This window comes from Ctenopharyngodon idella, chromosome 18 (assembly GCF_019924925.1).
Source record: "Ctenopharyngodon idella isolate HZGC_01 chromosome 18, HZGC01, whole genome shotgun sequence".
Classification (NCBI taxonomy): domain Eukaryota; kingdom Metazoa; phylum Chordata; class Actinopteri; order Cypriniformes; family Xenocyprididae; genus Ctenopharyngodon; species Ctenopharyngodon idella.
The window spans coordinates 6,200,436-6,226,746 of NC_067237.1; the positions used below are offsets into that span (position 1 = coordinate 6,200,436).

Here is a 26,311-nt window from a genome sequence, read left to right on the forward strand (position 1 = left end):
AAGAGCTCATTTAGTACAAATATACAAAAATAACTTATGTAGGCTAACTTACTCAGGCTATACGGTATTTATACTAGCCACTGTTCTTATAGGTCTACTGCAGTATTTAGTATTTTATATATATATTTAAAAGCTATATTTTTAAACTCAGGCTATATATCCTGTTTAAAATAAACTGCTTTGCTCTCTTAGCTGGCTTTGTTGGCTGGGCCAGAACACCATATTAAACTATTAAGCTAACCACGGTTTAAGCTGGTTTTATCTGGTATAAGCTGTTGTATTTGTTTTTTTTTTTTTTTTTTTCTCCCAGGGGGATTTATACAGTAGCCTACAAGCGATTTAGGTTTCAGCAGATTAGTTTCAATACCACAGTACTGGTAAGCATTTTAATACTACTCTTTATGACTTAAGATTTAATTGCGACTGGGTATATTAAAGTTATTTTTATATAATTGCGCAATAAAATTTTGAAATCTGAAAAATTTCTTTATAAATGTAGGCCTATTCTAAAACATTAAGCGGCTAATTGCTTGTCTGCTGTAAGGTGTGCGCGCTTGCCTTTTCGCGCAGTCTTTTTCAGGACGAGGCTGAGACGCGCGAGCTGCTTCAAACACTCACTCACAGCTCAAGACTCCAGCGCGCGCCGTGGAAGGACTGAGACGCTCCGCCAGCAACTGCGCATCCTCTCTCTCTCTCTCTCTGTTTCACATCGCATCAGTCGTAAGGGAGGGAGAAAGGCGTCTGAGGAGGAATCGTAGGTGAGGTTTGGACCACAGCCGGAGAGGTGGAGGAGATCGCGCGCCTCGCACACATTTGAAGGATGCGCTGCCGCGCGCAACGGCGCGTCCTGTAGAGATACAGCGAGCTTGCGGGATTGAAGCGCCTGGGTTTCTTTTTCTATCCATGTTTGGCTTTGTTCAAGAAAACCTGTCACTATCTGACACTCCGTGAGCACACAGCATCACTTTACGGACGGAAGAAGAGGAAGGAGGAGTGAGCTGTTTCTGTTCTCGCAACATCCAGAGTAAGTCGGTCTGATTTCTGCTGAACATGCTGCTTATCATTGCAATTACAGCTGCGCCGATAGTTTGTGTGTCCCACCTGAAGCAAGTTGCACGGTAATGATGCACAGAAAAACACTGCAAGTGCTGATTTATATCATGCATCTCTGTATTGGAACAAATTGTTGTGCGGCTGGCACTTAAACGATCAGAAATGGTGGCATGCCTGCATTGTGAACATGCATAGATGTTCACCCAGATGTTTGGATATTCACCTGGGTTTTCTACAGTAGTGGAAAACCTGAAAAAAATACTGGATTTTTTTTTTTTTAATTGTGATTTCACTAAAGTCATTGAAATTAATACAATTGTTAAAGTCATTACTTTTTTATATATATAATATATTTTTTTTCTAGTTATACTAAGCCCTAAAATACTCAGAGCATTTTCTATGATATTATCAAGTAATTACAAAGTCCATAGACATCATTGGTAAAAAGGTGTGGAAACGCCTTGAATAAGTTCACAAATGTGTTTGCATGCAAGGTTGTGTTGAAAAAACTTTTTAACTGAGTTACTTTATTTCTTCACAACCGTTTTGTTGCATTACTCATCTCTCAAAGCATTGATAATTTTCAGATGAATGATGATATTGACCTCATTACTGATTTGTACACCCTTGGGGGGAATAGATAAGCTGTGATTGGTTTGAATAGTGGTCTGATTTAAAAGTGCTACTCTCTGTCAAAGCAATTCATTTTGGAAGCAGAGTGAGTTTATTTGTTGTTAGGTTTATTGCCCCTCAAGAAGAATGTTGGTTTTCACAGATGAGTGCAAGGAAACAATAGTGCATTTCTGAACATTTTCACTCTTTGCTTTGGGTCCCGCATTATCTTTACTCTTGTCAAAGTTATTCCTCGGACTGAAAATATGTCAAGAAAATGTCCCAAGAGCAAGCTCTGGAAAGTTTTCAGACTGCACTTTACTTTGATGTAAGCTCTCAGCTTCTTGCTGAAACACTTTCTGTCAGTATTTGCTCTCATGTCTTGCCTTCAAAACGAAGACTTTTCTGTACGTAGTGCTGTTGTGATATTTTCTTTACTTTCTCATGTATACTTTGTTGGACTTTTTTTTTTAAATCTTTGTTCACATGCTTGTTAGTTGGTGACCAAAAAGTTTCTTTAACTAGCAATTTGATCAACAACAGTACACATTTTAAATTGGTTTTGTCAGGCAACCTAAAGTAACCTCTAAATTAACTGGATATGTTAGAATATGATTCTGAATGACTGAACCAACTAGTACAGGGTCAGATCAAGTACTCTAGTACCTAATTGTGGTAAGAACTGCACAATGTTACACTTTACAGTGTAAAAAGAATAATTATCTTTGATTCTCAAGAATACAGTTCCGAAATTGCATAGCAACCCATAACCTTAAGACAAAACCACTACTCAATTTTTTACATTATGCAGTTTAGAATTCACATAGGAACTCTATTGTTAAGTGTAAACTTGTGACTTGTGACAGCTGACCATCTTTTCATTGGTTAAATTTTTTGCATGTACTCAGATAACATTTACATTAACTACGGCTGTGTAATGCTGATAGTTTTCCACAAGACAAAATTATTTCTTAAAGTAAATTACATGTTTTTGATCACGATGGCCTCCAGCAGTCATCCGATTTCCCTGGAAAATATTAAGATCCATAAAGATGTGTCTCCCTGTACATTCATTTTTCTTTTGTCTCGCAGTTAAATTAGTGTGTAACACTTTAATGAGGTTGTTTTAGCTTTGCAAGTAAATATGAAATCGGAGCACCCTGCTGTTTTGTGGGTAGCGAGTTGATTAGATTCTCCTTTGCGCACACAGTAGGAACGTAAAAGGCTTCTTGCATTCATTGGGTACTTTGATTTTAGTACCCGCAGAATCCACATCAGGGGCAGCCAAATACAAGAGACTGAAGATCTGAGAAGAGAAATAGCGTCTGCATGCATTTTTAGAATCTGGCGGTTATTATATTAGAGATGTTATGTTTGCATACCCATAATACAGCTGCTCTTTGCATTAGAAGATATTAATATCCGTTTCTTTCTCCATTCATTGTCTGTTTCATCTTCTAAGCATTGCAGCAGTGCGCAATTAATGAAATTCAATGGCACTGCTGTGCTTTTATTTGTGTTTTGTCCACTAAGCTTTATTAGAGGATATGAATCAAATATTAGAAACGCTCAGAAAATGTGAGTTAATTCTTTGCCTCAAAATAATTATGTAATGAACTTGTTAACAGTTGCAAAAACACTATATAATTTCACTTGAAAACAATGAAAGTATTGTAGCATTTTGGCAAGGGATTTTCAGATCCCATTCGAGTGTAAATTGATGGGATAAGTTTATATTAGAAGGGTAACTAGATAAGTAACCTGTCACTGCTTAGTGTTAGTTGTTAGTTTGTTGTTGTTGATGTTGTTGTTTTTAGAGGAAGACGGTTCCATAAGTTGTTTAAAGGAAAATAAATAAAATAAAATCATAAAATAAAAGTTATTTAACTGTTTAATAGTTTTTTTCATGTTCACGTGTAAGCCTAATACATTAATTATTTATTTATTTATTTATAGGAATCATGGAATCATATATATATAATAGACCAATATGATTTGTGAAAATGTATATATTGTAATGTAATGTAATAGAATAGAATGCAGTCTGATTAAAACCAAACACTACATTTTAGTAATATCATAGGACATCCCCTTCAGCCAGTAAAATTAAAATTTATTCGCCATGTGCTTGACATTTTTGGCAACAAGAAAGCGAAGGAGACATTAGCACATTTTAGGTCACATGCTGTCAAGGCACCACAGTGAACTCATTTTAGGCTAGAAAATACATACATAATCCATTTTTAAAAAATATCATTGTACATCCAAATTTGCTTTCTAAAGTTGTTGGTCATTTTTAATGTACATTTTGTAAAAACAATAACTCAAAGAAAAAAAAAATCTGTGCGGCAAAGTCCTTTTAGGGGATCCATATTTTCTGTGGAGCTGGCACCATTGTTCAGTACTGGCAGGCAGTATATTTAGTATTTTTTCCTGTGTTTTAGGTTTATGTTAGTAAGTTTTATAGAAGACAGAGAGGAAAAGCTGTACCTTTTCCAGAATATATTGATGATCGTGATGGCAGTGCATCAGAAAATAAGGTCATAGGAAGAAGTTGAATATCAAGGAGGATAGAAGCAGTGAGGATGATGGCAGAGATAAAGAACATAAGTCATAGATTGCTTTGGAAGTCAGGCATTTTGGTACATTATCCTATGCCAGTGTAGTATGTGAAGTTGGTTGTAGTATGTGATCCATACTACAACCAAAGGTACAATGCCATTGCCTATCGGCATCACTACACTGACAAACATAGTCTCGAGAGTATTTATATTAATCAATAAATACGTAGTGGCAATTTTGTTAAGCGTGCCAGAGTTTCTAGGTTCTAATCCGCCCTCATATGGTTTATTTTATTTTTTTCTCATTAAAACTAAATATGTTCATCAGTGCAGGGACACGTTTATGTGCATTTTGTTTTGTGATTTCACTGGAGCAAACAGAGTCTCCACAACAGCGTTAAGCAATAGATTGAAGGGCTTGTCTGTGTGAAGACTGCAGTGTGCACGAGCGCCAAGAGAACACTGTTGCGCCGCTGATAACAGTGGCAAAGAGCATTCAGCATGATTTCAAAAACACATCCCAGCGCCAGATCGCCTGTCATTTAACATAAAACCAAACTCCTAATTAACTGGAGATGTTTCTTTTGTATTAGATACATCCGTGCCGTGAGATGTTTCAAAAAGCGGTGGGACATATCAACCCTGGCAAAAAGCGGTGGGGACGAGTCCTACCCGCCCCATCCGCAAATTACGCCTATGTAAGCAGGGATGCTCTAAACTTGTTGACTAAAAAGTACAAAAGTGTGTTACATAATGAAAAGTGTGGGCTACAATGAAAAAGAAAAGTCTTGTTGATTATCACTTGTGCTACAATAATTGATTTGGAATTCCAAGAAAGAAACAATGTTAAAGATTTTTTAATGCTTTTTGAAACACATGGTTTCACTACTTTCCAGGGAGTGAAGTTGCATCTGAAGTTTTTTTTTTTGACATTTTCACATGTGAGTCCCAAATGAAATATAGTAGCATAAGATTAAATTAAATGTTAATAAAGCTTTGTAATGTCTTTTGAAACACCTTTTCACTACTTTTCAGATTGAAAACTTGAAAGTGTGTAAAGTTTCAGACAAAAAACAGTTAGAAATGACGGCACCTTAAAAACTAATTTTGGAGAATGATTTTAGTCATAAAGTCTCCCTATTATGCTATTTTAAGGGTTCTTAATTCTGTTTTAGAGGTCTCCTACAACAGGTTTATGTGCATCAAAAGTCAAAAACACTTTCATTTTCTCAAAATATACATTGCACATCACCACATTTTTCAGTGATTCTCAAACGACTGGTCAGATGAATCAGTCTCTCTAAGTCCCTCCTTTGTGCAAGCCTGCTCTGCTCTGATTGTCCAGACGGCCCAGTCTATTGGGATTGATCTACCGCTTACTGTGCAAGTCGGAAACAAACGCCCATTACCATAAATGATTCAGCTCCGGAGGCTTCCTAAATCTCAGTGATTTTACACACTGTAAAGACAGTAACGATGGCGTCGATTTTACCATATCCGAGTGTGAGTCCAATGATGAAACATTGATGAAATGATGAAACAACCCAAACCTCCATCGTAAGGACGACTTGAGCAGGACGTTTCTCAGTGATACGCTACTCAGTTTGACGTTCATCATGAGATGTTGCAACTGTAATTCCTCACCATCAGCATTAACAAGTGTATGTCCATCAACAAACTGATGTGTATATTTCTAATTTATTGCGGTGCACATATGGGAACTGTATTATTAACAGTATCAATAACAGTGCATACGTTAGCCGAGCACAAACGTGAATGACTAATGTAACTTTAAAGTTTATAAAAAAATCTTGCTCCATCCTTTATCATTACTCAAAGTAGTATAAACGACAGACAATCTGCATTAATGGACACAGTTTTAGGTAATAGTGGCCCACAGCTGATTAGCAGAAGTATTTCAGTAAGACAGTGATAACGTGAGTTAGCCGGTTAGCCGGAGACATACACAATATAGCTTAAACACAAAACTGTGTATTTTGAACGCTCTGTATAAAATATATTAATCATACTTACAGGTTGTGATTCTGAGGAGCAAGTTGGTCCAAATAAAGTGGGTACTGACCCATTTTTACCACTGATTCTTCACAGCCTCATCCTTTTTAAGTGAAAATAAACCAAATTTACTTTATAAGCGCAGAGCACAGAGCACTTTCAGCTTTACAACTTTGCAGACGGTTTACATCCACATATAGCCACATTACACACTGCATGAAAGGTAATTTTCAAAAATCCATAATAGGGGCACTTTAAATGTAAAATATAAAGCTGTGATTTCACAATTAGTTCCATAGCGGGTTAAACTGAACAGTTATTTCTGTTATCTTAAATAATTGTGGTTAAATCGAAAAACCACAATCAGGCGATTATTCAATAATCGTGACAGCCCGACACGCTGATTCATAACGCTCCAAAGCTTCATGAAGCAGTGTTTTGAAATCGGCCATCACTATATAAGTCGTTATTTTGTTTTTTTGGCGCACCAAAAATATTCTCGTCGCTTTATAATATTAATATTGAATCACTGTACTCACATGAACTGATTTAAATATGTTTTTAGTACATTAATGGATCTTGAGAGAGGAAATGTCATTGCTGGCTATGCAGGCCTCACTGAGCCATCGGATTTCAACAAAAATATCTTAATTTGCGTTCTGAAGATTAATGAAGGTCTTACGGGTGTGGAACGGCATGAGGGTGAATAATAAATAACATTATTTTCATTTTTGGGTGAACTAACCCTTTAAGTACATAGCACAAGAGAGTTCACAGTGAAATGCTACATGCCTCAAAAAAAAAAAAAAAAAAAGAAGATACACACCTGTATACCAAGGTCAAATGCTCACATTTTAAAGAATAAACAGAAAAGAAACCGGACGAACATGGAGTAATGTGCCATGGTGTTATAAACACCCCGGTGTGGCCGCATACGGTGTTCGCCACAGCTCCTGTGCATGACCTGTTTGAGTAGTTACTTAGCAACGCCTCAGACACTCTCCAACTGGGTCAGACCTTCATTCAGGAGACTTAACACTGCAGACACATACTTGCTCACATGACCTGTTCATGTGGAGTCTTCAAAAACTTTATGTCAGGGTTCTCGCATACTCATGGCGAGTTTTCCATGTCAATACTTTAGAGTGAATGGAAGTCACTCTTTTCTGAGGAGATAAAAGTAACTTGCAGTGGAAAAACATTGAAGATGTGGTTTGTGCCATAATGACACAGACCCTGTTATTATAAGCATGGAAAATAAGAATCAAATGGAAATGCATTACCTCTCTGAAGAATGCTGTTTTGAAGAAGCTGCGTTTTTACTTGGATCAATATTTCTATCTTTCCCTTAATGCAATATTTTACACTTCTTAAAACTGGCTTACATTGGATGAATCTCCCAAAGAAAGAATAAATGTCCAAGGCATATTTCATCTCAAAACAAATAAAAAAGGAAATAAATTGTATAGAAAATTAATCCAAATATATGAAAATAATAATAATAATAATAAATAAATAAATAAATAAATCATCTCAACACAGGAGAGAATTCGGACACATTAATTCTTCTTTTCAGTAAAGTCTTAAATTAAATTCAGCACAACAAAAACAGTACCAAAAGTTATACTTGTAAAAATTGTATACTTGCAGATATACATTTTAAATAATGTACCACTTTTTCCCACATTACAGAATGAGATTATATATATGTTTATATATATATATAAATTTTCAGCATCATTACTCCAGTCTTAAGTGTCACATGATCCTTCAGAAATCATTTTAATATGCTGATTTGGTGTAACAAATCAAATAACATTTCTTATTATGTTCACGGTTGAAAACTGTTGTGCTGCTTAGGACTTTTGTGTAACCTGTGATACTTTTTAAAATTATTATTATTTGATCAATAGAAACCGTGTAAAAGTCTTAACTGTCACTTTTTATTAATGTAATGCATATTTGAGAATCTTAATGATCCCAATCTTTAACAGTAAGAAATGGTCAAATTGGGTCTTAAACATAAACTACTCACATAAACTAATTTCTTGTTTATTTATTGAACCGTTTCATAAAATAGATAGCACATTCGCAATCAAGCTGTTGTACTGAATATCAGCATGACAGTGATTACAGAACCACAGCACCCTTGCTCATCTGATATTTCTTAACGAAAATGTGTTTGCGCTGTAAATGAGTTAGCATTTATGAAGTGTCAGGAGTAAAAATGAGAAATAAAGAGTTTGAGCAGTTTTTTATCTGAATGTTCTCAAGGCTGATGCAGCTAATGCATGTTACTAATTGCGCTGTTGTGTTAACACCCACATCCATCTTACTTCTGTGTATTTCAGCCAAAAACATAACTACCACCACAATTTGGTAACAAACAGGCAAAGATGATTGCATATATTGCATATTAATAAGCTAAAGAAAAACTGTTTACTTATTCACTGGATGACTGCAAATAAAAACACAAGTTTTAACTGTGAAATATCTGTAAATAGATTCAGTGGAGCACTTCTGCTATCATTAGTATGTGTTTTTGCTGTGAAAAAAAAAGACTTTCCCTTTGGCATATACTGTAATAAGGGATACAGTTCTTCGCTTGCCCAAGTTCACTCTGTGTTTGACACATAAGCACACACGCACACACAAAACACATCGGATGTATGCTACTATAATTGACTGCACTAAAGCAGTATATGCTTTTTTGCGCTATTAAACGTGAGGTCAGATTTGTCCTTCTCCTCTGGGGTTCAGAGATGCTACAGAACACCATGCACTTTGATGTAAATTACTCTGAAATGTTATTTGAGTAATTTTACTCTGTATCTCTGTGAGGGTTTTTAGTAAGGCTGCATGGCGAGATTAGTATGAGAAAATGTGTCTTTCCGGCCTAAACTCTATCTTGGTAGCTTTTAGGTTGAGTGGTGCGCATGGGCGGCACTTCATATTCCTAAGAGTGATGTGTTTGTGTTTGTGTGTGTGTGTTTGTGTTGTTCAAGCATTCCCTCCATTGTGGAGACAAAATCTTGGTCCCCATGAGGAAAACAGCTTATAAATCATACTAAGTGATGTTTTTTTTTTTTTTTTTTTTTTTTTAATGTAAAAATGCAGAAAGTTTACTGTGATGAGTATGTTTAGGGTTAGGGGATAGAATATACAGTTTGCACAATATAAATTATGAATAATAATTTGGCTGTGCTTTAATATTTTAATATAATGAAATTAATTAAATTAATAATCTGTGATTATTAATTACAGGTCTGAAATACAGCAAACATTAGTGGCCAAAAGTTATATCCTGAGGGATATTTGTTTTTAATGACCCTACAAGTTTGATTAAACCATCAAAATATGAGGAAAATATTTTAGATTTGTTAAATGTTTTTAATATGAGGGAAGAACAAAACACTAAACTTGGTTAAGATATTTATCTGACAAAAGCAAACTACAGCTACAGGTTATATTTTACTATGCGAAAAAAGAAAAAGAAAAAGAAAAAAAAAAAAAAAACGCACAATTTGATGTTTCATTGTGTTATCGCAAATAAAACAATTGACTCCAAGCAATACAATGCAACTATGCAATTTGCTTACAAAATCTTTAACAAATTTTTAATAATATCTGAATAAAGGATGTCAATTTTCCTAGGCCAGACAAAAAAATAAATAAATTACAAACTAAAAAATGGCAACATGTAAATTAACTGGTTTAATACAAGTCTAACATATTGCTGAATCAACCTAAATACGTTAATTTATACCAGGGTCATTGACGAAAAAGGTTTTTTAAAAAAGTGTAAAAAACATAATTGTAGAGATATAATTAATTTTGAAATTTTATTAAGTGTTAACAATGAGATTATGTGGTTTTTGTAATCAATTAACACTGCTTTTGTCATTTTTTGAGATTATGTGGTTTTTGTAATCAATTAACACTGCTTTTGTCATTTTTTACAAGATGGACAAAATTTGTCACTCACCAAAAGTCATTCGGTTTAACCAAAATTTCGGTTTTACCGAATGACACTTTTGGTTATACTGCATGATAATATTCTCAAACAATGCTAAGAGGCTGATATCTAGCTAGCTAGCTAACAAATGGACAATTAAACATTTTATATTTAGTACAAGTTTTTGAAATATTACAACATTTTCCATGTTTTATAGCGGTTGTACCGAATGACCTGATGTTTCGGGACATGTGTATGAGCAAGTGAAAACATGAATTTTTCAAATAGTTAAGAGAGATTTAATTACTTTGCTTCACGACCATGTGGTCCTTTGCAGAATGATGTTACTTGATATTGACCACATGACTTGATCCAAAATGGTCCCTTTATATTGGTTACTCCAAATGACATCAATGAAATTCATTTTTCCGGACATTCTTTCTCATAACAAAGCAACAACTTCTACACATAATTTTAATACCATTTTGCACTATTTTGACATATGATGTTATAAAATCATGCCAGAATAAAAAAAAAAACGTTTATTACAATTTTAAGATATTTTAATCACAAATTAAATGGCTGTATTGGCCTTTGGATGGTTAAACCGAATGACCTTTTGACACTTCAAAATCTTTAAAATACCTTTATATGTAGCAAAATATAATTAAAACCTTTTGGATTCAATAGAAGAGATCTAGATGTACTATCTTACATACTTTGGATGTCATATCTGTGTTTTTTTTTTTATTATTATTAAGGCCTTTGGACAAAAAAAAAAAAAAAAAGACCCGTCATGTCATTGACCCACCAACAAGACACATTTTTATGGGTTAAGTCAAGTAAAGAACAGCTCTGCATTGCAGGTTTTTTTTTTTTTCTTTACAGTGCATCATTATTAGGAATAAAATGCTCAAAATAATTTAAACAATTTAACTTGTACACCAAGTGGCTTATTTCTACATAAAACTAAGTTTTCAGATATTCAAGTGCTTCAGTCAAATTTATGATACATTTTATTTTGGGATATTGCAAGTCAGTGTATAGATCAGCTTGAAGATATCATGATGATTCATTGGTTGTGTGGTAACACGAGGGATTCTGGATCTAATCCGCCTTAATATAATGTTTTTGTTTTAATAAACTAAAATTGTCAGTGGATGTACATTATCATAAGTGGGGATTAAAAATATTAAAAATGACAAATTCAAGTGGCAGATAGCCTCTCATTTTAATACCCACTAACAAAATGAAAACTCCTGTTCATCAATTGGACACGCTCCTGCATTAGAAACATCCCTGCCGTGAGCTATTGCAAAAAGTGGCCAAAACCAAATAAGCCATGACAAAGAGTAGTGAAGACCGTGAATGACACCTGTGGTGATAGGCTATACTGTAGGCTATACTATATTTAAAAAAGTAATTTTGAACGTATCCCTTAAGACAAAGTCTATTAAAGTAAGTTTATTAGCGTAATATCAGCTCACTGTTTATGCTTTAAAATTCACACAGCAGTTTAATTTAGATTTTAATTTTCATCACAGTTTGACATGGTCTGATGTCTCCATCCTAACATCTCAGGTTTTTTCCAGCCATTCTAATATAAAACATAAGGGTATGGAAGTTTGTTTCTGCCACTAAATAATAAATAAATAAGGTAACTGTGACTTTTTATCTCACATTTCTGACTTCTTTTCTCAGAATTGCGAGATATAATGTCAGAATTGTGAGATATAAACTCACAATTGCGAGAAATAGTCAGAATTGCGAGTTTATATCTCACAATTCTGACTTCATAACATGCAATTGCGACTTTATATCATGCAATTCTGACTTTATAACTTGCAATTGTGAGTTTATATCATACAATTCAGAGAAAAAAAAAGTCAGAATTGCGAGATAAAAAGTCGCAATTATACCTTTTTTATTGTTCAGTGGTGGAAACAAGCTTCCATGTAAGGTTTTTGTATGACAAAAACATAGAAAACAATTTATGTGTGGTCAAGTGTGAGTCGGAACTAGCTTTGTCAAAAGCACTCATATTTTGGCACAAATTTGGTTGTACCAAATATGATAAAGTTTGTTACCCAGCAGCTTCCAATGCTCAGTTGTGTATGTGGGTTATTTCTCTGTGAATAGCGCTTGTACCTTGCTGTCATGCATCTGTGCCTGACAAACGGTCATATGCACTTCTTTGTCAAAATGCCCATCTTGGTAAGCTTTGTCTTTGGCAAATATAAACAGATGGAACAAAAGATTTGTGCCCAATGTGTTATCTGATAGACATATCACTATCTATTACATCATTAATACTAATTAAACAGTATTGGCAAGAAAAAGCTGTTAGCTGCTATTAATTTATTTCTTTGCTCTGTTTACTTAACACTGTTTTGGGTCTAAGAGACACCAAGTCCATTTTAACAGGTTAAAAAAAAAAAAAAAAAAAAAACCTTGCAGTGTCAGGTTTCTTCTTAATTACTTTAATGTGACTGTCAATAAAATTCAAATTCAAAACCAAAATTAAAATAAATAATTTTGAAATATATTATACTTGAAATATTTTAAAATATAATAATTATTTTTAATACACTTGTAATATTTGTTTTCTTAGAACTTATAATCTATTAGTAAATCATTAATCATTTATATTTTAATAAATAATTACTTTATATATATAATGGTTATTTTTTCATGCATCATTTTTTTCTTCAATAACATCTTAGTTTTGCTGTGGTGTCAAGGTAGGTATTAGGAATTCAAATGGTCCATTTTTAAATATTTCTTTTACAGTTGCCTTAGTTTTATCAGCAATACACTATTATGACAGTACTGTGGAATATACTGCTACCATGACATAAAATTAATCATATACCAAGACATAAGTTTTTAGTCACCCTACCTAGAGGTTATTGACATGAACCAGGGGTCCAGGGATCAGGGTTAATTGAAAGTGACAGATGCACTGCGAGGCTTGAAGAAACTGTGTCAACATACAGAGGGAAAACCAGCAGCGTTTTCCTGAGATAAGATAATAGGACCTGGAGGGGTTTTCACTGACTGAGATATGCGACTAATAAAATGAAAATGGACAAGAATGTCTGCAGGATTTCTCGCAGCAGGAGCCTTAAGTAAAGATCTTAAAATTAATGTTCCAGGCAGTTGCTTATGCTGTTGTTTATAATCCCCACATTAGATGTATATTCTTATTCTGAATCATTTAATATATGCTTATGCTTTTGAGTAACCATCTAGTTGATATGTCATTTAAAAGGTTTTTGTATTCATAGCTTTACAGTAGTGCTGGTGATATATTTCATTATGTACAATATGAAAGAACTGAGAGTCTTATAATGGTTATGAGTGTCTGTGAGTTACAGTCTGAGTAGTCTGTCAGTGTTTTGGTTAGCAGACTTAATTTTTGTATTTTCTCTGGAAAATCTCTTATTTTGGTGTACTGACTGAAGTGCATAATATATGCGAGTGTACTCCTAAAAGTAAACTTTTATCAGAATAATTAAAATGTTCAGTCTTTCTTTTCCTGGAAAATGGAGCAAATATATTGATGACTCACCTTGGACATATAAAAATGCTTGGCCAATAAAACATTCTGCAGAATGAGAGAATTATATATCCCACCTGCCACTGATCTGGAGCTTCAACAGTCAGCAGACAGTAGCTCAGAGATATAAAATCCCAAACAAATAATTAGACAGCCTGTCATTCAGACACGTCAACTCTTTTCTGATAATGACCATGGGCCTCTTCACCAGAACTGTCACTCTCAGTTCTTGACACAAATCTGTATGACCTTATTTCACAAATGAATACAAATTAATTCCCCCATCTGATTCTGGTAGGTCTGCATGCCTTGGTGAAGTTTCAGATGGGAAATCATTATTTATTTATTTTTTAATCAATATCACAAAAAGAACTAACATTATCTTTGTCTTACAGTTTCATGAGGTCTTGTATTGTCTCCTTTGAGCAATGTAGGCATTATGGCTTGTCTTAATAACCTAAATGTGCTGTGTGCCTGTATTTGTAGACATCTTGACCTTGTCAAGATGCTGCAAGTGTGTCTATTCTTGTAGAGTAGATTTCAGGTTTTTTGTTTCCTTTTGTCTGGCTTTTTCGTTTTGAAGATGATCACTAAATGATAAAAAAAAAAAAAATAAATAAATAAGGAAGTGTGAGTTCTCAGACCTTGCCTGAGAATCAGAGCCATGCACTGACATTAAGGGCGGCAGGTGGTCAAGTGAAAAAAGGGCACCCCTCTTATAATTATTTATAAAAAGTAAAGTTACATATTGTCAATCATCTTTCAATTAATTACATTATTTAACACTATACACTATAGGGCTGTTATATCAATTAATTGAAATCAGTATCAACAAAATCCATTTTACCATTTATCAAAATTAATTTACACTGCAATTACAATCGCCTAAATAATGTTATGAGATTAATGTTCTAAATATACAGTCAAACCAAAAATTATTCAGACATTTTTGATGTTTTTGATATATTTTTACTAGTGGGTGCAGGACACTATACACTACTGATTCTACTTATTATCATCAGATGTCTTCAATGTTGGCAATAAAAAATAAAGAGTTCTTAATTAAACTTCGACGTCTGTTTGTTATTCAGATATTTTTGTTTAAATTTTACTTAAATTTGACTCATTTTAATTGGTTGACATTTTCATTAAGTGAGGATAGCAAAATAAAGTAAACTGAAATATTATACCCAACAATTCTTCATACAGTGGACTACCAGTAAAATTGATAAAAATTTGGAACCAAAAATTATTCAGACACTTTGACCTGACCAGGTTTTGCTTAAGTGTTATCTAACATAATTAAGTTTTTTTTTTTTTTTTTCTGACACAGTTTAACTCTGAGATCCTGTCATATTTTATTACATTTTTTTTTTTTAACTATAGTGAATAAACTGTATTAAAGAATGAAATGTTCAAGGTGTCTGAATGAATTTTGGTTTGACTGTAGCATTTTGAATATAGAAATAGGAAAAAATAAATAATACTATTATATATGAAACTAAAACCACCAGTAGGTGGCAGCAGGTTGTAATACGTGAATCGTAGAATCATTCATTCAACCGATTCATTCAAGCTTTCTGATTCGTTCATGAACGAAGCAAGTGTCCACTGACTTTATGAATGGGTCATTGAATCATTGACTCACCCTATTCGTTCAAAAACAGTGAATCATTCAAGAAAGAAACACCACTGTGTGTTGCTGGGAGATGCAACTTTTCTGCTTTGTTTGGAACTATTTTCGTTCACAAAGTAGAGCAAACACAGTCAAAATTTACAAAATTGTCAATTCATATAATCAACATATTGTTTATTAGACTTGTATAAAATGAATATCACATTTTGCAATCATGCTGATATTCGAGAAAACAGCACTCTTGCTTGTGTGATATTGCTTAACTATATTATGTTATAAACACAAAATACAAGAACTCATACAAGGACAATTCATATCTTGAATTTTGGGGGCTTTTTTCCCCTCAATTTTGGTGGCAATTCCGACTTTGCACAATGCTATTTTATGCCAATGCCAGACTAGTTTGCTTGTTGTTAAGCTTAATGGAGGGCTATTGCCTAAGTCAGGCTGGCTGTATTGAGATGTTTTAATAGTGGCTTAATTTCACAGCGGTGACAAACAGTGCTGAAGTTTAGGACAAGCATGACCGTTACCTGGCTGTCACCAATGAAGGCAGGTCGGGGAGACGAGGATGCTGCTCGTCTGCTCTGCTCGGCACTATGCTGGCTGTGACAAGAGATGTCAGAGAGTCGGAGGAGCTTGTGCGGTTTCGCAGAATTATTAAGAATAAGTTGTCAGGCACACGCTGAGAATTGATTGAGAAATAATAATTGAGATAATGTATTTTTCCTGTGAAAGAAAATGCTTTTTTTTCATATAAAGCATCTTTATAATATCATCTACAGAGATTTAACAAAGATCACCAAAATATGAAGAGAGTCAACAGATATAATGAAGTGCTCTGAACCAGAAGGAAGCTCCCAGTGCTCCCTGAGAGCACATTTTATATGATTATTTTAGAGTAATGCTTTAAAGTATAGAACAAAGAGGATTTTTACTTGCCTGGAAACTAGGCTAACTTTTAAACAAACATCTGAACTGCAAGCTCTAAGTGTAAGAGGCACTTTAAGGTCTAAACTAACCTCTCTAACCATTCACAAGGGAAACTGCATTGAAAAGTCACTCCATCTTCTGTCGCTAACAGTTATTTCTGGGAAGAAGATGCCACGGAGGGGAGGTGAACCTGGTTGCTTGCCCAGAGTGCAGTTCACTCTCTGACCTAATGATATTTGGCTCAGACTGATACATCTGCAGTCTCAGAGTCTCATGGCTTCACAATATCTTGGCTTATTGTATGGAAAATCCCATAGAGGATGCTGTTTTGGCCTTGTTGATTCATGCTCTTTTCTGTTTGATGTTCAGGACAAAATTATTTAGAGTTGAAATCAGAATTTATAACTGAAAATATTTAATCTTTTATCAGCTCCAATGCTTTCTTGCATCATTTATCATATATTTATATATCAACCGACACCAACATGTAGTGTCAGTGTAGTAATGTGCAATGTCTTACCTAAAAGGATATTTAAAAAAAAAAAAAAAAAAAAAAATCAAGGTGAAAGCTGTTTCTATAATCCAATGTTATTTGAGTGAAACAAGGTATTAAATGAGACAAATATAGAGCGGGGCTTAATTTTATTTGGTCAAGAATTAATTGATTTGTGAAAAGTGGGCGTGGCATACCAGAATGAAGGCAGGGGGTTTGACAGGAGGGGTTGAAAAGGATTCAGAATCAGAACATGATCCGAACATGAGGTCAAAGCTTGTCTGATAGGTTTCAGCAATTAACCACTGCTGGTAGATGATGTAACTACACCACAATGCCGACAAAAAAAACAAACAAAAAAAAACAAAAAGCAAAATCTTGATTTATGGCCATTGAAAAGTAACCATGTGTATATATATATATATATATATATATATATATATATATATAGTGCCCTCCACAAATATTGGCACCCTTGGTAAATATAAGCAAAGGCGACTGTGAAAATTAATCTGCATTGTTAATCCTTTTGATCTTTCATTTACGGCTTGGCTCGCTTTACTTTCGGTTTGCTTTTCCACTGCAGTTTAGTACCACTTCAACTTGGGTGGGATTATAGACTGATCGTTATAGTTGCGCCGCCTCTACTGCCATGGATCCGCTCCTTAGCTACCAATGAGAGGAACGTCTGAACCTCCTCTACTGACAACGCTAAAGCCATTTCTTTTTTCAAGTTGCGTACGACGGTCATTTAAAGCATTTAAAGAAGTTGTGAGAACAAATGATACTACGGTGGCTGTTACTGAATATTTAAATCTAGCGGGTTTGGTGTCTCATGTTTCAAATCCAGTGATGCTGGTAGTGATGATTCTTTCTGACCAATCAGTGATCTGCAGTGTTTACACATCATATTTTAGTATCGGTATGGCTCGCTTGGTACCGAGCCATATCATGCAGTAGAAAAGCGTCAAAAAGTGAGCCGCACCAAGCCTTACCGAACTGTACCATGCAGTGGAAAAGTGCCATAATTTTCTCCTACTATTAACTTCAATGCAGGGATTTCACAATTCTCAGTTCTGTATTGCATTTGAGCAAATGTGTCTCACCCAACATGATTGATTCACCCAATTTTCCCCTTTCCGTGATGGCATTCAGGTTACCTTGTTCCCATTACGCATATCATTCACAAATAGCCTCAGGCTGTCGCCTGTGCAGGGTTACAACGCTAGGACGAACACATAGAAAAGATATTCACAAGATACTTCAGGTTTAATTGTATCGCTCTTCAGTTGAGCAATGTCACGAAGGACAGAAAGATTCGGATATATCCCAAACAAAACACTCAATCAGACATAGGAAAAGACGGATAAAAGCTCACTGATGAATCGAGATATAGATTCCATCCATTTTGACTGGCCTGAGTCAGTCTTGCACTCCAGATCAAGCCATGATGGGAAAATGAATACTCTCAGTGTGATTTTAAATTATTTCCTGCTTGGCAGCACCTTAAAGCGTCTCCGAGTAATAACGCAGAGGTTTAGCTATTTGACTGTTGGCCTAAGTAATTTAGTTTGCATAAAATATTAAAAGCACATTTGCAAAATGCGATGTGAACGTGTCTCCCTTGTTTTGCATTTAAAGTGAAACTCTTCAACCTCAGCAGATGCAGACCTAATTGAAGCCCTTTGTTTACGGAGGCCTTGAAGTCTAATCAGTTTTAATTATTCTTAACTGGTCATACTGGGAGATGTCAGCATGGGGTATGTTACAGCGCAGAGGCAGTCATCTGTTCCATCGTAAACAGTTCAGCTTTACACCACAGCCCTGTTTTAAAGGAAAGCACAAAAAGCTTTGTGCGAACACCTGGAATGGGAGCAAATTTTGGATTCCAGATAAATCTGAGATTAGGTGTAGATTTAGGAGAGTGAGCTGACGAGAAGTGTCTGGAGGGCGGAGAGATAAGAAAGCTTAGAGACACTTTCAATGAGAGACTAAAGAGATCGCTATCATAGGAAAGAATGTATCACTACTGGATAGTAAACCCTAGCGGTAGGCCTACTGTTTTTCTTCAACAATATTGATACGACAGTTTGTGGAGAGAAACACTTGGAGAATGGGATTGGGAAAGGTCCACAAACCAGGACTCAAACTCTAGTCACCCCAAAGCGTTTTTGTGCCACATATTGGTGCGCTTTCCACAAGTGTATGACTCTAACTTGACATGACTTTTAGCGAAACGAGTTGCTCTATATGGCATACTGTCATATAGACTTGAAATTGTATTTGGAAAACATGGGTTAGCTTGATAGATGCATTTGTATTCATTAATTTTATTCACTTAGAAGATGCTTTTATATAAGTGACTTACAATTGTGGGATACAACAGAGCGATTCATCCAAAGGAGACAGTAACATCTTATGCCAGTAGTTAAAAAAATGGCTTTATGAATGATCTACAAAGTTGAAGTATAGTTTTAAAAAATAATTTATGAAAAATGGTTTCATCCATGTGCAATAATTGTTTTTGTTAACATCAAATTGATTACAAAAACACATTTGATTTTTTTTTTTTTTTTTTCACCATTTCACATTAAGGAAAAACTACTATATGCCACTATGTGCCTTTTTTTTTTAATGCAAGACACTATATATATATATATATATATATATAGATAAAAAATAAGAAATAATTCAAATGTACACCTTTTCCCCCATCTTTTTTTGGTATTCGAAAATGGTTGTTCCATTCCTGAGTCAGTTCTTATGTCTATTTAAAACAATAATTCAGCAATCAATTTGTTTACATAACTCATAAGATTTTAAAATGTTTTGGTGATAATATATAAATGTCAGTTAATATTGATGTTTATTACTTTTGTTGGTTACACTTTATTTCGATAGTCCACTTTAGATATTCTACTAACAATAAGTAACTTTGCAACTTAATGTCAACTAACTTTCAGTAATTTGCAACTACATTTGCAACTAATACTCCCGTAAGAGTATTAGTAGACTGTTAGGGGTTGTATAAGTTGACTTGTACTTGCAAAGTTACTTATAGTCAGTAGAATGTCTGTTGGGGGACTGTCAAAATAAAGTGTTAGTAGATAGTAAGCAGACAATCGGTCACACTTTATATTAGGTGTCTTTAATTACTATGTACTTCAAAAAAGTACAGTGTACTTATTGTGTTCAGAATGTATTCCAAAACACTTTTGCTGCTATTGATGTGGGATACGGGTAAGGTTAGGGACAGGTTTGGTGGTATGGGTAGGTTTAAGGGTGGGTTAAGGTGTAAGGGAAGGGTCAATAGTTTAATTATAGATGTAATTACAGTTGTATTACATTGTAGTTAATGTATAACTACAATGTAATAACATGTATGTACACAATTAGAGCACTGTATCAAATTATCAATTTAAATGTTAGTACACAGTAGTTAATGACACTTAATAGAAAGTGGGATCGAAAATCTACTAATACTCTACTGACTGTTGACATGTAGTTGCAAAGTTACTTGTAGTTAGTAGAATGTCTAAAGAGTACTATCGATATAAAGAGTTGTCCTTTTGCTTTATTGGTACAATTATAAAAAAAAAAAAAAAAAAAAAAAAAAAAAAACATTTACATATTCCATTTGGCAATTTAGCGAAAAGCAGTAGAAAACATGCCTTTTTCATTTTAACTAGATTTTTCTGTTTTATCTACTTGGCTACAATGCTAATTGGTTGAAATGATGCTTCCTCTCATTTAAGAAAAAAAATAAAAAGAAAGAAAAAAAATCAAAACAAATGCACATGCACTGCAATATGCAATAAATATCACCAAAGCTGAAAAATCTAATTCTCCAAACACAATTGCTCACTTCAACTCTTGGAATAACGTAAGTACGATGTTTGGATGGGGACACCGGTGCTGTGCTGTCACATGCATGCAATCCCAGTGATGATGTGCCGGTGAACCCTCAGGCTGTGAAAGGGCTCCTCTACTTTCTCTCACTCGCTTTTGATTTTGTGTGACAGAGGGGCGACCTTATCTGGACAGGCTGTGTTAAAGAGTCTCTCGCTTTGATGTGTTATTTTTGAACGGTCTAACAAGCGCGTGGCAGGTGCGGATCTGAAAGCTGGAGGGACAGTAATGAGAGGCTCTCTGGTGCAGGAGGAAGTCAAATAGCAGGCTGTGAGGTGGGGCAGGGCTGGATCTCTGACAGCGAGATGTGAGGCAAGACAAAGACACTGATGTTGGGAAAGTGAATATTTATACATGGTGTTTTCAGACTTCACATCAAGTCAACGTGAAACACTGTTCTCAACCCATTTTACTTACATATGTGACATATTTCAGTGAAACGGGGTATTCAGTGAGGAAAAATGTAGAGCAGGACTTGAATTTATGCATAAGGAATTCATTGGATCAGTGTTATTTTATTTTAATATTATTTATATACTAGTTTTTATTAATATTTTGAATTTGTTTTTATTTTTATATTTTTAGTTTTCATTTTTATGTGCTCTTTATGTGCTCTTGTCATTTTTTATTAGATTTTATTTATTTCCAGTACTTTTGGTGTTTCAACTTTGTTATTTCATTTAGCTGCCAAGACCACATTTCCAATTTTCATTTAAAGTTTTTCTATTGATTTTTCATTTTATTTTATTTTCAGCTTTATTTCAATTTACAAAATGTTTTAGTAGTAATTAACGATAATAACCCTGGATTAGATCATGAAAAGTATGTGTAACGTAGCAGAATGGAGAAGTTAATAGGGTCCATTTTTATTTCATGTTGACCTTAATAATTTAAAAAAAAAATAAAAAAAACATAGAGTTTCAAATTTATAATGTTATATTAACACTTTACATCAAAGTTCAATTTGTTAACGGGTAATGCATCAGGTTTCAACAACTAACAATTAACACTCTGCAGTATTTAAAGGGTTAGTTCACCCAAAAATGAAAATTCTGTCATCATTTACTCACCCTTATATTGTTCTAAAACTGTATGGGTTTCTTTCTTCTGTTGAACTACAAAGAAGATATTTTGAAGAATGTTGGTAACCAGACAGTTGACGGTAACCACTGACTTCCATAGTAGAAAATAAAAAAATACTATGGATGTCAATGGCTACTGTCAGCTGTCTGGTTACCAACATTCTTCAAAATATCTTCTTTTGTGTTCAACAGAAGAAATAAACTCATAAAGGTTTGGAGAAACATAAGGGTGAGTAAATGACAGAATTTTCATTTTTGGGTGAACTATCCCTTTAAGTTGTATAAATGAGGTTATATATTATGAACAAACATGAATTAACAATGAACAATAGAGTATTTATAAATGCTGTAAAAGTTGTCACTATTACTTCATGATACTAAATGAATTAACTAACGTTAACAAACAAAGTGGTAGTTACGCATGGGCCTGTCAAAGGTTTTAATGCTGAGGAATATCTCAAAATGGAACAAAAGCTTTCTTCTCATGGAGAAAGATTTGAAGATATTTTTGGAATTAATGATGACAGCTTTTACCATGATGACTTAAAGGCTCTGTAATCTGTTGATAATTTGGTAGGTCTCACAAGGAATTGACTGATTGAAGGAGCCATTTCTTCAAAGCTCTGAATAGACGCTCACAACAGCACGCAAAGGGCTAATAGCTCTATTTGTAGGTAAATAGCAGTTTTGCCAAAGCAGGAATACAAACGTACATACATTTTCCCCTGAGATATAGAACAATGGAAATAAATTTCCTCAGGCTGTGTGTGTGTGTTGTACACACACTTGTGTCCCAGAAAACAGGCCTTACATTGGGATTCAAGTTATTCCTGTCACATGCATTTGGGTTAATAGTTGGAATATTTGTACTGTTTGGAACAAATGGGTTCAAACTGACAAAAATTGTTTAGAATTCCACACCATTATATGTTTTTGACCTCTCTCACCATTTATGGAACTTCATGATATTTATTTATAGTCTGCACTATGTGTTTGGAATCTCATTTTACTGAATTAAAAATGCTGCATTCAAATTTTCTTAAAAAAAAAAAAAAAAGTATGCTTGTTAAAAAAAACACCCACAGATGGTTTCTAGCTGATCCAAACTTGTAATTATCTGGTCCAGGCTGTTTTGGCTGAGCAACTACATCATTTTGGTCCAGTAACAACCAGCTACCATGTTCCACAAACAACTTTAACTACCTTGTGATTTGGTTTTTCAACCAGGTTTGTTCATATGTGATCCTTCAGAAGATTCTTGAAGAGTTTTCGGCATTTGTAAAACTTTTTTTAGAACCTTTGCACTATGATTTTCAATTGCCTAAGATTCGTAATTGGATTGAGATCTAGCAAGATTTGCCTTGTTGAACCTGGTCTTGGTGAAAGATGAAGTTTAATCTAAGTGTCAGGTTTTAAGCATCTCTTACAGCACTTCCCAGTATCGGCACCGGCCATCCTTTCTCTTCTGTTTTAACAAGAAGAGCAGTCTCAGCCGAAGCACAAAATGCCCTACAAAATGTTCAGTCCAGATACATAATAGATCAAGCCTGTCTGGGAAGTAATTTTGCTTATCTAGTCTGTTTGGGGGTTTTCATGGCCATTCGATCATTTCAGTGAGCTCTGAGTTGCATTAGCTGAAACAGAGCAATTCCAGCCGTATGGACGTGACATTTGCAGTGAAAACGTGAAATGTAACTTCTCAGAGAATATACTAATTACCAGTAAAACAAACCATTTGTGTATAGAATCCTAAACCCCGGCAGACAAAGTGCAGCCATTAGAAAAATATCCCTCCAATTTATAAAAAAAAAACAAAAAACTTTTTTTGTAAGCATTCAATTTGTAGGAATTCAAAAATAGAAATAACAGCATAATTGTAGAAGGGTTATCTCTCCAAATAACATTTAATATTTAATTGTGTTTATTGACATTTTCATATTAATCAGGATAAAATTGTTACATATGTGACAGTTCTGAAATTACCCAATTCTGAAATACAGAACTGGGTTGCACAATGAAACTAATTTAAATTGCAATGCGACCTTGCTTTATTCATGATTTCAGTTAGCTTTGTAGTTAGTGACTGTAAATCAGTCAAACCGAATCTATAAGACAATACAATTCAAGTTAAAACTGGAATATGTGGTAAAACTAAAACAATTACTTATTTAAATAAATGTATATCCCCTTCCCAAAAGTGTGAATCACATCACAGATCTAAATCAAGTTAAATGAACAGCAGCTGCAATAACAGCAGCAGCAGCAGCAGCAGCATAGCAGGTCTATTCCACTAAGACCAGTTGTCATGACAGAAAAGAGCAAGCATGGTGGTTTGTTATTCTCACTTTGATACTGACATGTGATATGAAGTCTTTATAATGGTCCACATCCATAACAAATAATTTTGATTGTTATAAGCAAAGAAGGATGATCATTTAGCTATCACAGTTAACATGGACTTGTTAACTTGTCATAGTTTTGTATAGAAAACTTTACAGATGTTGTGCATCACTGAAGTGCAGTGACTTTATAAATGCGGCTCTTATAAATCCAAATAGCATTTCTGTTACAACAAACTGAGTGTAGGCCTATATATTTCTCATAAAAATATCCTTGTCTTTCTGGAAAATAACAAAATGAAAATAAAGAGTTCCTTTATCTCTCTTGAAATGCCAGTCTAAAAATGTTATTTTAGTACTGGTGCACATCTTAGGCCTATGTGCTGAACAAATGATGCAATCTATTATAGCTCTTTAATACAGGGAAATTTAGACCTAAATGCATTTCAAAGACATTTGCTCCTCTTCTTGTAATTTTTTTCATGGTATGATTAAAGGCACAATATGTAAGATTTTTGGATTAAAATATCCAAAAACCACTAGAACAATTTTATATATATATATATATATATATATATATGTTTTTATTTTTATTTATTTATTTATTTATTTTTTTCCATTATCCCAAATGTTTCCAAGAATGTTTAAATCCAGAGAAATAAGCAATTTTAACCAGGAAACCGTGCGTCACCTATTAATGACATCAAGCCATGTTACCCTCGGTTTCTGGTTTTATTTTGTAGAAACCATGGAAACAGCAAAGAGGCTTTAATATATTATGTGTTTTATCCTGTTTTCTTGAAATAATATCGATCTAGCTTACTGCAGTGTGCATTAAGCCGCCGCCGAGTGAACGCAGAGTAGCACTATAGCAACTTTCAATGCCCAAATTTATCTACATATCTACACTTATCAGCATAATAAAAGTTCTACTGCTCCCGAGATGTGTGTCTCATTAGCAATCACTCCAGCTGCCTTGTTTCTGCTTACACAGCACTCGGCCCTGCTCTGCTTCATAGTAACGTTAATAATCTCATCCATGAACATGATTTCTGTCCCGCCCTGATTCTTTTCCATTGGTTGTAGACATGAAGACAACACCTCCCATGATTCCACAAAATCAAGGCGTCATCAAGCTAAGCCTTTGTTTTGAATAAGCGACCTCTAGTGGCGAAAATTTACATAGTATGCCTTTAACATGCTGTGGAATTGGTCATTTCACCTGCAGTACATGGCGATACATTACAATAAGGATCAGCTAATTGGCAAAACTAGACATTTTTGTCTAGCAGGCATTTGAAGTTCTGAAATGTAGCTATAATCAGGTTTTTAAAAAACAGAACATTTGCTTTTTGTTCAGTAATATGTAACCACTGTTTTGCCCACTGCTTGTATCATTTTGAGTTACAATTTTTGGAACATTGCTACATGCCCTTCAGTTAATTTCTGTGCTTCTGTACTACCTAGTTTAATTGGTTAAAAGGTTTTTCCTCTACAATACTTAAACTTAGGGAGTTTTTACTTGTCTTGCAACATTCGCCTTTGGCTTTCTCACTGGAATCTTTAAGCCATAATTAGGCATGATGTTCTCTAAAGCTTCTTTGAAACAATATGGAGACATGCTACAAAAAACAAACAAACAAACAAACAAACAAACAAACAAAACACTTAATTGGCCTATGTATGAATTTAAAGCATGAAGTGTTGTATTCTTTGACAGTCATATATGTGTATTTACAGTTTAGATGTGCAAGGACAATTAGCTAAAGAGCCAACAGTGATTTATAGGATAAAGTATTAAATTGTCAATAATTTTCTAGGAGTTGGTGATTGCTGGCAACACAAGTGACCGTGTTGGTGACAGGATGTGGGCGACTCTAAGAAAAGCTAAGAAAAGTTTAACTTGTTGCAAATGAGTAGCAACATAATTCAGCATCTAATAATTTTGAAGAAATTTGAAGAAAAAACTACTTTGAAGCATAGCACTGAACTGTTAAGCTTTTATATGTTTGTACCTGTATGGATGTGATATCACTGTATTAGAACATTTCTATTCACAGTAACATTCAGGTCAGATTTTAAACCAACACACTTCCTCCGAATGGTGCATTATGGTGACACTAGTAAGAATTCCTCACTAAATTAACACCTCAGAGGGTTCCTTTG

At 34.3% G+C, this 26,311-nt stretch overlaps 1 protein-coding gene across 4 annotated transcripts in view; it reads left to right on the top strand.

Moving 5' to 3' along the window:
- The first annotated feature begins 286 nt into the window (after positions 1-286).
- cntn5 (contactin 5) overlaps positions 287-26,311 on the top strand; it is a 329,953-nt gene continuing 303,928 nt past the window's right edge. For 2 of the 4 annotated variants that reach the window (XM_051870638.1, XM_051870642.1), the window contains exon 1: positions 289-1,024. The gene's annotated coding sequence lies outside the window, so the exon portion shown is untranslated. Of the gene's footprint in view, positions 1,025-26,311 lie in introns of all 4 variants that reach the window. The other 2 variants (XM_051870641.1, XM_051870640.1) reach the window with 2 other exon arrangements.